At 53.2% G+C, this 15766-nt stretch overlaps 1 long non-coding RNA gene across 1 annotated transcript in view; it reads left to right on the top strand.

Annotated features, from left to right (window-relative positions):
* The window catches only part of LOC144112466 (uncharacterized), a 105545-nt gene extending 89983 nt beyond the window's left edge, over positions 1 to 15562 (top strand). The window contains exon 3 of the long non-coding RNA XR_013310266.1: positions 15437 to 15562. This is a non-coding gene — a long non-coding RNA (uncharacterized LOC144112466). The remainder of the gene's footprint in view (positions 1 to 15436) is intronic.
* Positions 15563 to 15766: the final 204 nt, after the last annotated feature.

The following is a 15766-nucleotide window of genomic DNA, read 5'->3' on the forward strand; positions in this document are numbered from 1 at the left end:
GGCCCGTCGACGCACCTTTCCCGCCGTCTATTATTTCTGTCTGCCTATGTCAGTTTTTTTGTTTTTGCTCTGTCCTTTTTCCTGCAGCTTGGAGGCCTTCGCGCAAAGAGCAACCGTCCGCGCATTCGATAGCTGCTGCCTTCTGCGCCGCGGCGGCTTGTGCGTCGCCGCCTGCACCTGAGAGCCGTGTCGGTCGGGCGGCCCCGTCTCTCCCACGCCACGCTCGCATCGCGCGTCTGCGTAGTGCGCGACGCGTTTCAGATGAACGAAGGCGGCTGGGAGCGTCGGGTTTGTGCTGCGCGGATGCCGCGAAACAGTGAACCGCCGCAAGACGAAAAACAAAAACAAAAAGAAATGGAAAAACGGCTTTGTCAACGTGCGGGTCGTCATGATCGTGCGTTGAATCATCTTGAGTCCTGCTCAGCTCCGGAATGCCATAGCCGCGGAGGCACAGCTGCCGTTATTGCTCCGTAGTTAAACAGGCTGTGTAAAACAGCATCCGCTCATGAGAGCTCTGATCACTGCTGTCACGATGCGGCGGATGTGTATTTAGAATGACAGAAAGCGCCCCCAAAAGACATTCGCAAAGGCCTTTGGGATTTTGCGAAGTACATACACTCATTATTGTGAAAGTTTGGTTTAGGCAAAAATGGCCAGCGCGGAATTCCAACAATCAAGCCTCACGAGCGCCCAGTTTCAACAGTGCGTGAACGCCACTCGCTGCCGGTTCTCGTCGTCCGCGCAGGCGCAGTAGCCGCATTCGCGAGAAGCACACGAGTTCCGGCGCGCATGAGGGGGCGTAGCTCGCGGCTAAAATAATCGTTTTCATTGCTTTGAGGGGGGCTGAGCGCGACTCGCTAAAAAAACAAAAAACAAGTAGCTCAGCTTCAGCCTAGGTTTTATGACGATCTTGCTCGTACTCACGCTGGGTCCGGTGCACGCTTGACGTATTTAACGTTTTACCACGTCACCTCTAGGCGCAAACAATAGGCGCCGGAATCGGCGTTTAAACGAACAATTTCTCGCGCAGCGGCTGGGGAGTGTGTTTCGTCCCGCACGCGCAGGAGGCGGTGCCGCGAGTGACGTCGCCGTGAGCTGTGGAAATGGGGAAAACGTCGTGATGGAAAATTTGGCCGCGACGCGCGTCTTGTTTTCGAGTCTCACTCGGGACGAGGGCCGAGCCGCGCGCCTCGCTCCCGGGAGAGCGGTGGGGAAGAGAAAACTTTGGGCGCCGTTCGGCGCTCGCCGGCGACGCTATGGTGCGGTGCAGTACCGCTGGTGGGCCGCGCGCGTTAGCGAATAGCGCAACGCGGAGAGGTTGGCGGTGCCTCGCTGGACGACGTGCGCCTGCGCACGCCTGTGCTTGTCAGAGAATGGCACGGAAGCGAGGCTGGCTGGCGGTATGCGCGCTTGATTGCGCATGTCGCCCGTTATCTGTGCCGCGCGCGACGGAACGTTGGGAAGCACGAAGGGCACTCAGCGAAACCGAAACCATGCCCTGATGGCATCCGCACCGCTGTTTCATTTCGGTTAGCCAATATATCTTCGCGTGGAGCGCATAGCGCACGAGGCTGATTTGATGTGTACATGGCTTGCACATGACGTCACAGGCAACCCCGCACATGGGAGCATGTGGTAATAAGCGGATTAGATAAACACGCAGCCTTGCAGTGTGGGACTGGTCCGCCAGCGTGGTGGACATCGTAGCGAGACATCCATACGCGAGCATGAAGCTCTGCTTCGGGCGCTGTCGTCCTGCAGAGTCCACGCTGCGGCAACCTTCGTGCTCGGAGCTCCCAGTCGCCCTGACAGAGTCGTCGCTGGAATATTGGAGTTCGTATGTGTGCATGTGATCTCGTAGTCCTGTGATCGGGCTAAAAAAAAAAAAAACGCCTTATCGCTGTTGTGAGCGTAACGCTCCGATTAGAGCCGGTCTTGCTGCCTGGCGCTTTATTCTTTTTTTTTATTGAGCGAACTCCGCAAGTTTGATTGTGTCATTTCCCGCTTCCGTTTCCTTCGCGCCGCTTTTGCCATTTTGCGCGGGCACCACTCTTGACTGCGGCATCCGGCACGTGTTAATTGCTCAGAGAATCCCAGCCCCGCGGGGCAAGGTTCGCTCTCGAAAACGGATACACCGTGGGCTGTGCAGAGCGCTCAAACTTTGTCCTTGCAGAACACAACCAGAAGGGGGCGCTTGGTAATAATTACAGTTAGTCAAGAGGAAAGGAAGGAGCAGTGGCTGTCGCACTAACGATGGACGCCTCAACCGCGCCATGAGAGGAGGGATGAAACGAGGGAGAGAGATATTCGCCCTATTGGAGGGCTTCGGATTAATTTCGCCCACCCGGAATTTAATCTGTATTGACTTCGTGACTTTATGTTCACTGTGCCGTTTGCAGATCCGTCGCGGGTGATGAGGAAGTTGATGAGGTCGCTGTCTCGCTGCTTTGGGATTCGTCGCTAAGCGCACCGAACTCGGCCGATGAAACATCCATTCTTTCCCGCTCTCCGAAGCTTCGCCGAGGTCGCGGCGGGAGCCTAAAAGAAAAAAAAGGTATATATATATATATATATATATATATATATATATATATATATATATATATATATTATTTTCTCGGCCGAGGCCGATTTCGGCTGCCAGGCGCCGGCGCGAGGAGCGTAAGCGCGCTTGGAAACAAAAGGCAAGGGTTTCACACTCTGCAAGTAGCCGGTTTTAAAATAGCGCCCGCCCCGGCGGCTCCTTCGCCGGCTGTCGGCGTCGGCCGATCACTCCCGAGCAAGCGCTCAAAATATTCGGCCTGCCGAGCAAATCTGTTGCCTCTCCTCCCGCCTAACAACACGGGGCCCGCGCCGAGGTTATTCTTGTGACATCATCGCGGACCAGTGTTTTTCTTGGCGACACTGCGAACCTGAGTTCCGAAAATTAGCAAATAGAATCTCAACCTGCGTGCCGCACAGGCCAAGAACCTGAAAGCGAGCGGTTGACGCACGCCCAAAAGGAACCGAGCAAAAAAAAAAAGGGGGCAACCGTTTTTCCTTCCCAGGACGGCTGGGCGTCCAAAGTTCTTCGCGTCGGTTTGAGCCGCCACGTGATCCTTCGCCGTCGGCTCGAATGCGCGGCGGCGCAAAGTGCGTTGCCCGGCGTTTGCTCGCGGTTATCCGCTGCGCGATGCTGCGCTGTGGGAAGCGAGCGGGGGCGTCGTCCACAGCGCGTGCGCCTTCCTCGCTGGTGCCGAGCGTGAGAAAGCCGCGCAGGCGGCCGCCGTGTGTTGTTTACCTGTCGCGGGAGCCGCCGCGAGGCGGATTGGCTCAGCCATGTAGGAAGAGCTTGCTTGCACGCGCAACCGCACCCACCGCACGAATAGTCAAGTTTTTCAGTCAGTCAGACAGTGCAGGAGATGATAACGACTGCAAATAGCAAATTTCAACAGCAAATAGCAAAATTTCAACCTATAAGCATTAATAATAATAATAATAATAATAATAATAATAATAATAATAATAATAATAATAATAATAATAATAATAATAATAATAATAGGTTTTGGGGAAAGGAAATGGCGCAGTATCTGTCTCATATATCGTTGGACACCTGAACCGCGCTGCGAGGGAAGGGATAAAGGAGGGAGTGAAAGAAGAAAGGAAGGAAGAGGTGCCGTATTGGAGGGCTCCGGAATAATTTCGACCACCTGGGGATCTTTAACGTGCACTGACATCGCACAGCACACGGGCGCCTTAGCGTTTTGCCTCCACAAAAACGCGGCCGCCGCGGTCGGGTTCGAACCCGGGAACTCCGGGTCAGTAGTCGAGCGCCCTAACCACTGAGCCACCGCGGCGGGTAAGGATTGATAGATGTTTGGCTCTACAGCATATAAAATACCTTTAGCCGAATCTCGCAGGAATTTATCGGCGTCCATTCTTGTTACTTTGCGGGAACAGCGCACGCACATGCTCTTTCGGATAGTTTGTTTCGCACAATTTGTTTTCGGATAATTTGTTTCGGCAACGCATTCAGCATATCGGAAATGCGCGCGCAAGTGCGTTTAACAGACCTTCAACGGCGAAGAGAGGAATCGTCCATTTGTTCCTTGCCTGGGCAAGGCACGCTAAAGCGCCCCGTGAACTTGCCGAATTACGTGACGGCATCGTGCACCGAAACCTGTGTCCCGCGAGCGCCGCGTTGTGTGTGTGTGTGCCACCCGAGCGGACAGCCGCTTCAGCGAGGGTGAGGGGACAACAGCGCGCTTGGTGAAAACACGTGTCGCGTTCCGCACAGTTACGCACAGTCGGCATGCGCGCATCTGTTGTTTTTCCCGCTCACTGGGCCGCTTGTGCCGTCGCGCGTCGACGCTGCCGTACGCGCCATCAGCATGTGCGCCGCCCTAATTGACGCCCGGCGGCCGCGCGTCGCTCTTACGGCTTGGCTGCCACGCGACGCCTGTGTCGTCTCTTTGCAGACGGGGAAAGCGGAGAAATGAAGTGCGGGGAAGTTAACCCTGGCAAGAGCGGTCGGTGTTCCCTTTCATTCCTTTTTTTTACGCAGCCTCGGGAAATTTAAGCCTAAATTCAGAACTTGCGCCCGAGAACTGTCCGGGCTTCTCTAACGAGACGAGGGTGGCGGTGTTATATAACTCCAGCGTACGAAGCAGGCGTGGCTCGGTGGTTCAAGATTTGCCGGCCGGTTAATTGCTCGCCTTTGTAAGCGGAGATTTGCTTTTTCGGGCACACCTGTAGGTTAACGGGGTGCACTACGGCGACCCACTGCGTGTTTATGAGTGTGTGTGCTGTGAACGAAAAAAAAAATTATCTAGCAAACCCCAAACAGCAGCCACCGCAGTGTTTGTGTATGGAGCGCCACCAATTTTCTTACTTTCAGGAAATCTACGCGGATAACTGTATATATGACGGCAGCATTTAATTATTAGCGACTTAGATGATCAGCAATCCTTGCTTGCCTGCGAGCCGTCGCGGTGGCTCATTGGTCATGGGCCTCGGATGCTGATCCGAAGGACGCGGGTTCGATCCCGGCCCTGGCGGTCGTATTTCGACGGAGGCGAAATGCTAGAGGCCCGTGTGCTGTGCGATGTCAGTGCGCGTTAGAGACACCCAGGTGGTCGAAATTTCTGGAGCCCTCCACTACGGCGTCCCTTATATATAAGCCTGAGTAGCTTTGAGACGTTAAACCCCGTAAACCAAACCAATACTTGCTTGCGCTGAAGGACCGTTTAATTAGCGCGCAGAAATTTGGGTGTTCAATGCAGGAAATCTCTGGACGCCGCCCTTTTCTGTCTCGGGGCTGCTGCCAGGGCATAGTGGTTTGGGGCCCAAGTAATGAGAGACCGGTTTGCGCTTTCTGCGTGCTTTCTCTGGTTTCTCGCATGTTTCAGCTCTCTCCTCAATTCTCTGCCTCTGTAATTTTCACATATTGGTTCTATTAGGTTCTCCGCCTCTGTGAAGCATATTTTGCTGACTCGTGCCTATATTCTTACTGCAGCTTGGTGCGCACTGTCGCGAATGAAGTTAACAGTTTTGTTTGACGGAGAACTGCGCAAAGATGTCGAATGGTTCTGCAGCTTATTGTTGTTTATTTTCTGAACCATACATTTTCTGTCACTACCTGCAAAGTGAGTACTGATTAATAAGTACTGAGTGTTTCTAAGGAGTATCGATCGATTTATGGAAGGGCTGGAAACAAAGTCTGCCTCCAATAGCGCTTTCACTGAACAAGTAAATCGGTTCAGTAGCCTTCAGGGTTCATCTGTAACTCACTTAATAACTGACGTTGAGATGTTACTTGCGGCGTGGCGGGGCTGTTTGCGAGTGGCGAGATCTAATTAACTTGTCCGCCCTATGTTAACAGTTGCACGATGGTTGCACAATGATACCGGAATTTGCAGGTTGAGGGTCCCCGCGCTTCTGATAGTAAAGGATTCGCCGTCATCGAGGCGTCACGTGTATCACACGGACATGCACTCGGAATGAGGGCGCGCTTTCAGTTTCGCGGCGCGAACGCTACGTACTCCGTCGCACACGGCGAGCCTCATCGGCAGCGTCAGCAGTACAGCCCCGGCCACGGTTGCCGGGCAACCCGGACGCGTCTCCGGCCGCCCTCATGAATAAAAAAACAGCTGGAGAGCAGACGACAGATCCCTCGTTGCGAACGGAGCCGCAGGTGGGGGGCCACCCTCTCCGCGGTTGGTTTCACCAAACTGTGCCTCCTCGCTCAGCGTCTGACCGGCGTTTGCGTCGACCACCGTGTGTCGACTTCATTGTCTGCCGTTATTGCGGGCTGCTCGAACGGCTGCTCTCAGCTGCGGCCGTTCCACTGCGCGCAACTAAACGTGCTGCAGGCGCAATTTCGAATATCGCGGTTGAACAAAAGAGCACCGTGTTCTCTCCCATGGCTTCCGCTCCAACACCATATACTGTAACCCGCAGGGCGAAGTGCAACTGAAATTCGCCACTGAAGGGTACCATCGCTTATTTGCAAGCCCTGTGTGCGATCCACTAGAGAAAGGAAAAAAAAAAAGAACAATGAAGAGCTCAATAGCGAAAAAGGAAAGTGTTAACAACTCTTTTCTACCCCATTTTCGGAGTCCTCTACAGTGTATTGGGCGCTTAACACTTATGGTATTTTATCGCTACAGGGTCTGGAATGCGTGTACCCGGAGAGGCCTATCATAGCGGGCGCGGCCTCTAATCTGCTATCGGTGGTGGTGAAAACATTTGTCAACCAATAAATGGTTACAGAGACATCGGTGACGAGCCGGCCAATTGGGTGCTTAGCCCGCGCCAACTGTTGAGCGCGGTCTTTCACAATAAGCGGCCGACTAACAACGGTCCCGCAGCTCCCCTGGCCTGGGAAAGACAATGGGAGCAGCGGAGGAACAGTGGAAGCGTGGCAACGGTAGTGGCTTCGTCGTCGTGATTTTTGTTGCTCCCGGTTGTCGCTAGGTGGGGCGGCGCGGGAGAGCCCGTGTCCTTTCTCGTTTCCTTTCGTTCCACCACGACGCTAGTTGGGAGAAGGGGGGGTGTCTCCGGTCGATGACGTCACGCATCGTCTGCTGCTGCTGCTGTCGAACAGTGCGGGGGGATCCGTTTGGCGCGTGGACAACATCTGTCGCTTCCTTTTATATTGATCTTGTTACTCGGTGCCCTCGCCCACTCTTGTGTGAGGGTGCCGGGGAGCACTGCGCGAACTGCCTGACGTCGAGAGTCGAAGCGCGCGCTCGATATTTGAACAGGGTTAAAGAGCTGCTGCTGCTGGCTTCGGCCCTGCTCGCTGTCTCGCTTCTTTGCAACTGCGCGCGCTCTCCGCACTTTCGGAGGATTCTGTTTGTCCTGCGCGCGTTCGAGCCGTTGTTGTAAGACGCTAAAGTTAGCGCGCCGGCGTTAAACATAGCCCCGCCGGCTGGGAGAGGGCGCGACGGCGTCTCCCGGTGTTGCGGCGTCGCTTGGCAGATGCGCGTCGCCGTGCCTGCCTTGCTCGCGCGTTTTTTGTTTTTTTTTTCTGCTGGCAGGGGTCTGATTCTCTCGGCTTGCTCTTCGTCGACTGGGCGTGTCAGGCGAGGCGCAAATGCTCGCTCACTGCTTTCTTTCGCGTATATCTACGCTGTCCTCACGCTATCAGTTTTTTTTTTCTTCTACAGCCCCAGAGGCCTTTCTCAGGAATATATACACACAAAAAATGATTTTCTTGCAGCCTGCAATTACTGTGCAGAACACTACCAACTGCAGGCCTCTGTCGGTGTATCTTGATTTTAAAAGCTGCAGGCAGGTGTGTAGCTTAATCTCCGCGGGGTAGTGAAAGCACATGCCCCGGTCATTTTGCGGTCATGTGCAGTGTTCGATCGTTGGTGTTAACTATCCCTCCTTTATTTCTGTCACAGCGTCTTGTAAACATCACTGAGCTTTACCATGGGCTCGGTCAAGCGAATATGCATGTAGAGAATTTTACTTCAGCAGCAGAATTGTGGCATTCCGCTAAATCCCGACGTCAGCGTGTTGAGAGCAAAGGAGTGAAGCCTCCGCCCACCAGAAACCTATGAAAGGAGCCCACCACCCACACACACAAGTCCACTCTCGACTCTCCTGAAGGTCATAACAGGAGCCCACCACCCACACACCCACGTCCACTCTCGGCCCTCCAGAAGGCCATCATAGGAGCTCACGATCCACACACCCACCTCCACTCTCGGCCCTCCAGAAGTCCATGAGAGGAGCCCACACACCCACGTCCACTCTCGGCCCTACAGAAGGCCATCATAGGAGCTCACGATCCACACACCCACCTCCATTCTCGGCCCTCCAGAAGGATATGAGAGGAGCCCACCACCCACACACCCACGTCCACTCTCGGCCCTCCAGAAGGCCATCATAGGAGCTCACGATCCACACACCCACCTCCACTCTCGGCCCTCCAGAAGGATATGAGAGGAGCCCACCACCCACACACCCACGTCCACTCTCGGCCCTCCAGAAGGCCATCATAGGAGCTCACGATCCACACACCCACCTCCACTCTCGGCCCTCCAGAAGGATATGAGAGGAGCCCACCACCCACACACCCACGTCCACTCTCGGCCCTCCAGAAGGCCATCATAGGAGCTCACGATCCACACACCCACCTCCACTCTCGGCCCTCCAGAAGGATATGAGAGGAGCCCACCACCCACACACCCACGTCCACTCTCGGCCCTCCAGAAGGCCATCATAGGAGTTCACGATCCACCCACCTCCACTCTCGACCCTCCAGAAGGATATGAGAGGAGCCCACCACCCACACAGCCACCTCCACTCTCGGCCCTCCAGAAGGATATGAGAGGAGCCCACCACCCACACACCCACGTCCACTCTCGGCCCTCCAGAAGGATATGAGAGGAGCCCACCACCCACACACCCACCTCCACTCTCGGCCCTCCAGAAGGATATGAGAGGAGCCCACCACCCACACACCCACGTCCACTCTCGGCCCTCCAGAAGGCCATCATAGGAGTTCACGATCCACCCACCTCCACTCTCGACCCTCCAGAAGGATATGAGAGGAGCCCACCACCCACACAGCCACGTCCACTCTCGGCCCTCCAGAAGGCCATCATAGGAGTTCACGATCCACCCACCTCCACTCTCGACCCTCCAGAAGGATATGAGAGGAGCCCACCACCCACACACCCACCTCCACTCTCGGCCCTCCAGAAGGATATGAGAGGAGCCCACCACCCACACACCCACGTCCACTCTCGGCCCTCCAGAAGGCCATCATAGGAGTTCACGATCCACCCACCTCCACTCTCGACCCTCCAGAAGGATATGAGAGGAGCCCACCACCCACACACCCACGTCCACTCTCGGCCCTCCAGAAGGCCATCATAGGAGCTCACGATCCACACACCCACCTCCACTCTCGGCCCTCCAGAAGGATATGAGAGGAGCCCACCACCCACACACCCACGTCCACTCTCGGCCCTCCAGAAGGCCATCATAGGAGTTCACGATCCACCCACCTCCACTCTCGACCCTCCAGAAGGATATGAGAGGAGCCCACCACCCACACAGCCACCTCCACTCTCGGCCCTCCAGAAGGATATGAGAGGAGCCCACCACCCACACACCCACGTCCACTCTCGGCCCTCCAGAAGGATATGAGAGGAGCCCACCACCCACACACCCACCTCCACTCTCGGCCCTCCAGAAGGATATGAGAGGAGCCCACCACCCACACACCCACGTCCACTCTCGGCCCTCCAGAAGGCCATCATAGGAGTTCACGATCCACCCACCTCCACTCTCGACCCTCCAGAAGGATATGAGAGGAGCCCACCACCCACACAGCCACCTCCACTCTCGGCCCTCCAGAAGGATATGAGAGGAGCCCACCACCCAAACACCCACGTCCACTCTCGGCCCTCCAGAAGGCCATCATAGGAGTTCACGATCCACACACCCACCTCCACTCTCGACCCTCCAGAAGTCCATGAAAGGAGCCCACCACCCACATACCCACGTCCACTCTCGACCCTCCAGAAGGCCATGAGAGGAGCCCATCACCCACTCATCCACTTCTACTGTCCGCCCTCCAGAATTGCCTCCATCCACCAGAAGCCCACACAGCACAGAAACGAAAAATGGCAAAATCAAATTCCCAGACGCAATGTTGGAAGGCGGCCGATAAAGAAAGAACGGCAAAAGGCCCGCTGCTCTCGCAGCTTTCCCGCATAAGTTAGTATGATCCTCCCGTCAATTCATTAACCATTTCCACTCCTGAAGGTGACCTTGACAAAGTGGTGCGAAACTCCACGCAGCACGAGTAAGACTCAGGTGCTTGAAACCTTCGTCACCCTCAATACATGATATTTCGCCTCACACACTTCGCTGTTTGGCCAAGACTCATTTTTTAAAAGCACGTGTATGAAAGGCCGGCGTGAAATAAATCCACCGCAGTGACTACGATAAACAAGTAAAAGAGAATTGTGTATCTGCACGTGTTGACCTTTTTGCGAGCGAGCAACCGGATTTACAAAACTGCTCCTACCCCTTCGTTCCTAAAATAGTTTTTCGAAAGGTCAGCGACCGCGAAAATCACGACAGTCGACAAGACCGTATGTACAAGCAGGCATTTGACTGACCCTGCGTTGATAAATCACGCTGTGACGCCATCACAGCGGCCAATCGCGGAGCAGTCGCGGGGCCCGTACCAGGGCCAAGCTAACATAGCGATTACATTGCGGTTGTGTTATATTTATCTCGTGTTTGTTTTCGCCATTCGCTAAAGCAGCGCCACGGCCCCGCTATCGCTGGTGTCTGCCCGTGTCCATAGCGGACGATTAGAGTGGAATAGAATGGAAGTGATCGAATCGCTGTATTGCACTGGCTGTAGGGACACTTTTCCCTGGCAAGGCCGCGCCGATCGTCATATTCCGGTGATGGTGTGCTCCCCAACGACGAACAGCAAACAGTAAAAAAGGAATAGAATTTGATTGGAATCGTTTTATTATTCCGGCCTGCCTTTCTGAATATTCCCTCGGGTTTGTGAATAGTGCTTCATGTCCAGAGTTTGCAGACTGAGTCCTTGCTGATCAGAGCTGTGCCTGTCAGGCTTCGAAGAGTGCGCACGGGGCCCGGCCCCCTCCTATTTATCGGACTCTTTCTTAGAAGCGGACACGCTGCCTTGGGATGTTTTGTTGTAAAAAAAAAAGAAAACACCGCGGATGTTCGCTCTCAGCAGATATAAATTCTTGGTAGACGACAGTTATATTGTTACGAGTGCCAATATTATTTGCATGTTGTATATGGTTTCGTTTGGTTTATGGGGGTTTAACGTCCCAAAGCGACTCAGGCTATGAGAGACGCTGTGGTGAAGCGCCATAACCACTCCGCCACCGCGGCGGCTCAATCGGTACAGTTCTTCGTGCGAAAGCACTTCTAGCCGCTCACCCCGGGTTTCAGCGTTGTGTGTCTGTGTATGTGTGTGAAATCTCTGAGTAGCAAGGGCAACTGGCTCACTGGGTCAGTGGACACCTCAGTCGCGCTGTGAGTAGGCGGTGGCGTCCACCTACAAATTGAGGCAGTTATGCGCCTTTTCTTTTCTCAAAACCAGCCGAAGGTTTAGAAGCCGTTGATTTTGAGGTAAGGAAAGACGCGTAACTGCTTCCCTGGGTCAGTGGACACCTCAATCGCGCTTTGAGGTACGTGGCGGTGGTGTCCACCTGCAAAAAACCGTGTTTTCGCACAATATTACATGCTATAAATGGTAAACCGCCAGCCGTTTTTTTTTTCGTTGTGCCAAAACTGAATGGCGCAAACACGGCGCGAAACATATTTACTAAGTATGAGGGCAACCTGATCCATCACGTGGGAAAAACAGTTGTATTAAAGCAGCTTGTTGGGCGAGCCGACGACACACCTGTGTCGTCACCTCCATCTGTCCTAGCTGTGTCTGCTGCGGTGTATAGCCTCCTTTTACTGCATCTCGGTGATATTTTTTTTATTTTGAACGAAGATAAACTAACCGAAATTTGAGGCCGTTGGCTTTGCCACTGGCGTGAGGAACGCGCATCGCATTCGTCCTCCGTTTTCCTCCGCTACTGCAAGACGCGCGCCGCCACTCCTGCAGCCTCAGAGGAGACAGCGGCCGCCTCCAGTCGCAGGTCCGGTCGTCTCTGCGCTTGGCCCGCGAGGCGCGGCCCGGCCGATTTCGGCGCACCGTGTAATTTTATTACGGACAAACGGGCCCATCAGGGGAGGGGGGGCGCCCTCTCCGCTTCCTTCCTCACGCACGTGCGCTGTCTCGCTCCCGCTGCTCCGTACGCGTGCTGTTCGCCAGTCGTGGCAGCGTCGCCAATCTAGCCACGGCTTCTGGTTGTTTACACCGGAGCGGGGGAGGGGACACGCTTTTAGAGTACGCGCGTGGGTTTGCGCCGAGCTGCTTCGCGTAGTGGGTCCGCTGCGTAAGACGGACCGAGAGTGGAAGAAAGAGCGGCGAAGGCGCTCGTGCGACAATAAATGCGCGTCCCAGCGCTCCCGTTTCCGTAGCCTCGTGTTGCTGCTAGCCCTTTTCTCGTCATTCATTACGGCTGCCATTTGTTTTCGCCCTTCGCCCAGTCTGTCAACAGGCGCTATTGTGAACGCGGCTGCAGCCACTTCGGGCCGTGTACGAGCGCGGGACGCCCACGCTGGCTTCGTCTGGTTCCCTTTGTTCGCCCACAATGAAAACACGCGCCACGGGAAATGCGGATGGGGCAGGGGTGGACAGGCCTCTCGCAGGTTTCGAGGATGGCACGTCGCACATGACAAAATCAGGACGGACCATTTTATTCACTCAAATCGTCTCTCTCTCTCTCTCTCCACACACACACACACACACACACACACACACACACACACACACTTATATATGTATATATATATATATATATATAAGTTATATATATATATATATATATATATATATATATATATATATATATATATATATATATATATATATATATATATATATATATATATATATTAAGGAAGCCAACAGTCAACGAAACCAATGTGCATAGGGGAATGTTTTCTTTTTTATTTATTAATTTCTAATGCCAATCAATTGGTTTTAAAGAAAATTATTTATAAACCAGCAGAAAAAACAACCATGCTGCCGGTGGGATCCGAACCCACGACCTCCGAATATCGCGTCCGGTGCTCTTACCAACTGAGCTACGGCGACGGCTGTCCAATCTGCTGCTCTCGTGGGTATTTATCAGTTGGTAAGAGCACCGGACGCGATATTCGGAGGTCGTGGGTTCGGATCCCACCGGCGGCATGGTTGTTTTTTCTGCTGGTTTATAAATAATTTTCTTTAAAACCAATTGATTGGCATTAGAAATTAATAAATAAAAAAAATAGAAAACATTCCCCTATGCACATTGGTTTCGTTGACTGTTGGCTTCCTTAATATGTTTGTCAAAACGAGCTCCTCATTTAATTTGCCTTGTCTGCTATATATATTACGGCATGTAAATAACAAAAGGGACGAAGAAAATAAATTAACGCCATTGACGTATACACGAGTTTGCGACTTTTTCTTCAAAGCGGACACGCTGCCTTGAGACGCTTTGCTGTAAAACAAAAACAAAAACACCGCGGATGTTCGCTCTCAGCAGGTACAAATTCTTGGTGGACGACAATCATATTGTTACGAGCGCCAATATTCTTCGCATGTTATATATATATATATATATATATATATATATATATATATATATATATATATATATATATATATATATATATATATATATATATATATATATAGCTCGTAACAATATGATTGTCGTCCACCAAGAATTTGTACCTGCTGAGAGCGAACATCCGCGGTGTTTTTGTTTTACAGCAAAGCGTCTCAAGGCAGCGTGTCCGCTTTGAAGAAAAAGTCGCAAACTCGTGTATACGTCAATGGCGTTAATTTATTTTCTTCTTCCCTTTTGTTATTTACATGCCGTAATGCATTCTAAGGCTCATTGTGAAACCAACAGTCATCGAAACCAAGGAAAGCATAGGGGAATGTTTCTATCCTTTTTTATTTAATTCCTGGTGTTAATTATTGGGATATTAATACCGTAATAATCTTATGGCTTAAAAATAATTGTTTAGAAAGGAGGAGAAAAACAACCACGTGCCGCGGTGGTGATCCGAACTCACGACCTCCGAATTTCGCGCACGGTGCTTTACCAACTGAGGCGGCTGTCACATCTTACACTTCGGCATCCGTATTGCATGTAATGTATGCTAACCTTGAAAGTGTTCACCAGCGCCACCCTCTGCACACGCTCAATGCATGGCCGTGAACGCAGGATAGGTGTAGGTCATCCATATTAGCGAGGTGATCCTGGGAGAATGAGAAGAGCAAGAAGGTGGTAGTGAAAACTTTAATGGACACAGGGGAGTTTAGGACACACAGGGCCTTGGGCCCCCGCACGTCCCCACTGAAGCAGCAGGCGCCGAACGAGGAGATAGCCTCGACGCAATAGAGGGAGCTCCAGCAGATAGAAGAAAAAAAAAAGCAGAGAGAAATCGCGGTAATCCGTCACAAATGGCAACCGCGCAATCCATCGGTGGTGGTGCATTTCTGCAGCACTCGCACACAGTGCTTCGAGGGATTATCTTTTCTTTTTTGTTTTTTTTTTAAATACGAGGTCAGGTTTCAGCGGCCGGGCTCCCAAGTTGTAACGGTGGTTAGTAGGGGTTCGAGACCGGTCTAGCCGTTCTCAGACAGTTGCTTTCCTGCATGTGCTGGTAAACGACAAAAGAGCCCCGTCGGACCCCGTCAGCAAACGCGGCGCAGACTGCCATCTTCGCTCGACGGGTTCTGCTTGCCGCAATAAGCCTCTTTTGACGACCGAACTCAGCTGTTGCGCAAGAACATCAGCGTTGCCTGCAGGGGTAAAAATGAACTTCTCATTGTGTAGCTGTGCGTCACTTGTAACACGACAGTGACTAACTTTGGTTTCCGTCAACGTGCGCATCCCTGCTGCCGCTGGTCCTTCTCGGACAAGCTGCTGCACAGGCTCATCGCCTTCGCGCGTGCTCGAACGTGTTCGGGCTCGTTTTTTATGCTTTGCACACGAAAATGTTTGGCACAGTGGGAGCTTGTACTTCTCCTCAAGGGATGTGCGTGTCGTCGCGAGCATCACTGCTTGTTCTGACACGTTATTGGTTCGTGTCCCGAGTTAGGGAAGATAAATTTCAGCGGGACCCCTTGGAGCGATGGCTTCATGGAAATTCTGGATGGGACGTCATTCGCGCGCACCCCGAACGCGCACGCAGATTCGCATTTCGCTCCCATCAGCCACATTTGCGATAGCATGAACGTGTCGCCGCGATCATGTGCGGGCGGCTGTGCATTCACTCTGACCCTTCTTTCCTCTCTCTCCCTCGTTTAACGGCGCAGGCGGCGGGGAGGAGGAGGATCGCGTGCTTTTCCCTTTACCCTGAATGCAAGGACTCCTCGGAACGTCGCTCCACCACCGGCAAAAGTGAGTCCACGCTGCGCACACTCGAGCGCTCCCTGTTCTCGTTCGCCCCGTGGCGGCCGCTGGCCACCCAGAGGAACGCGCCGGACCAAGGCTGCGGCATCTGTTGGTCCGTCAGTGTACCAGTAAAAGCGGAGACTCCGCGCAGCGACTCCGCCGAAACCGGACGACGGGGGCCGACCTGCGCGGCCCCTGTCGGCCCGCAGCCTTGGCCCATTGCGAATGCGTGTGACTTGGCGTGTTTTGCG

Source organism: Amblyomma americanum, unplaced genomic scaffold, assembly GCF_052857255.1.
Source record: "Amblyomma americanum isolate KBUSLIRL-KWMA unplaced genomic scaffold, ASM5285725v1 scaffold_171, whole genome shotgun sequence".
NCBI lineage: Eukaryota > Metazoa > Arthropoda > Arachnida > Ixodida > Ixodidae > Amblyomma > Amblyomma americanum.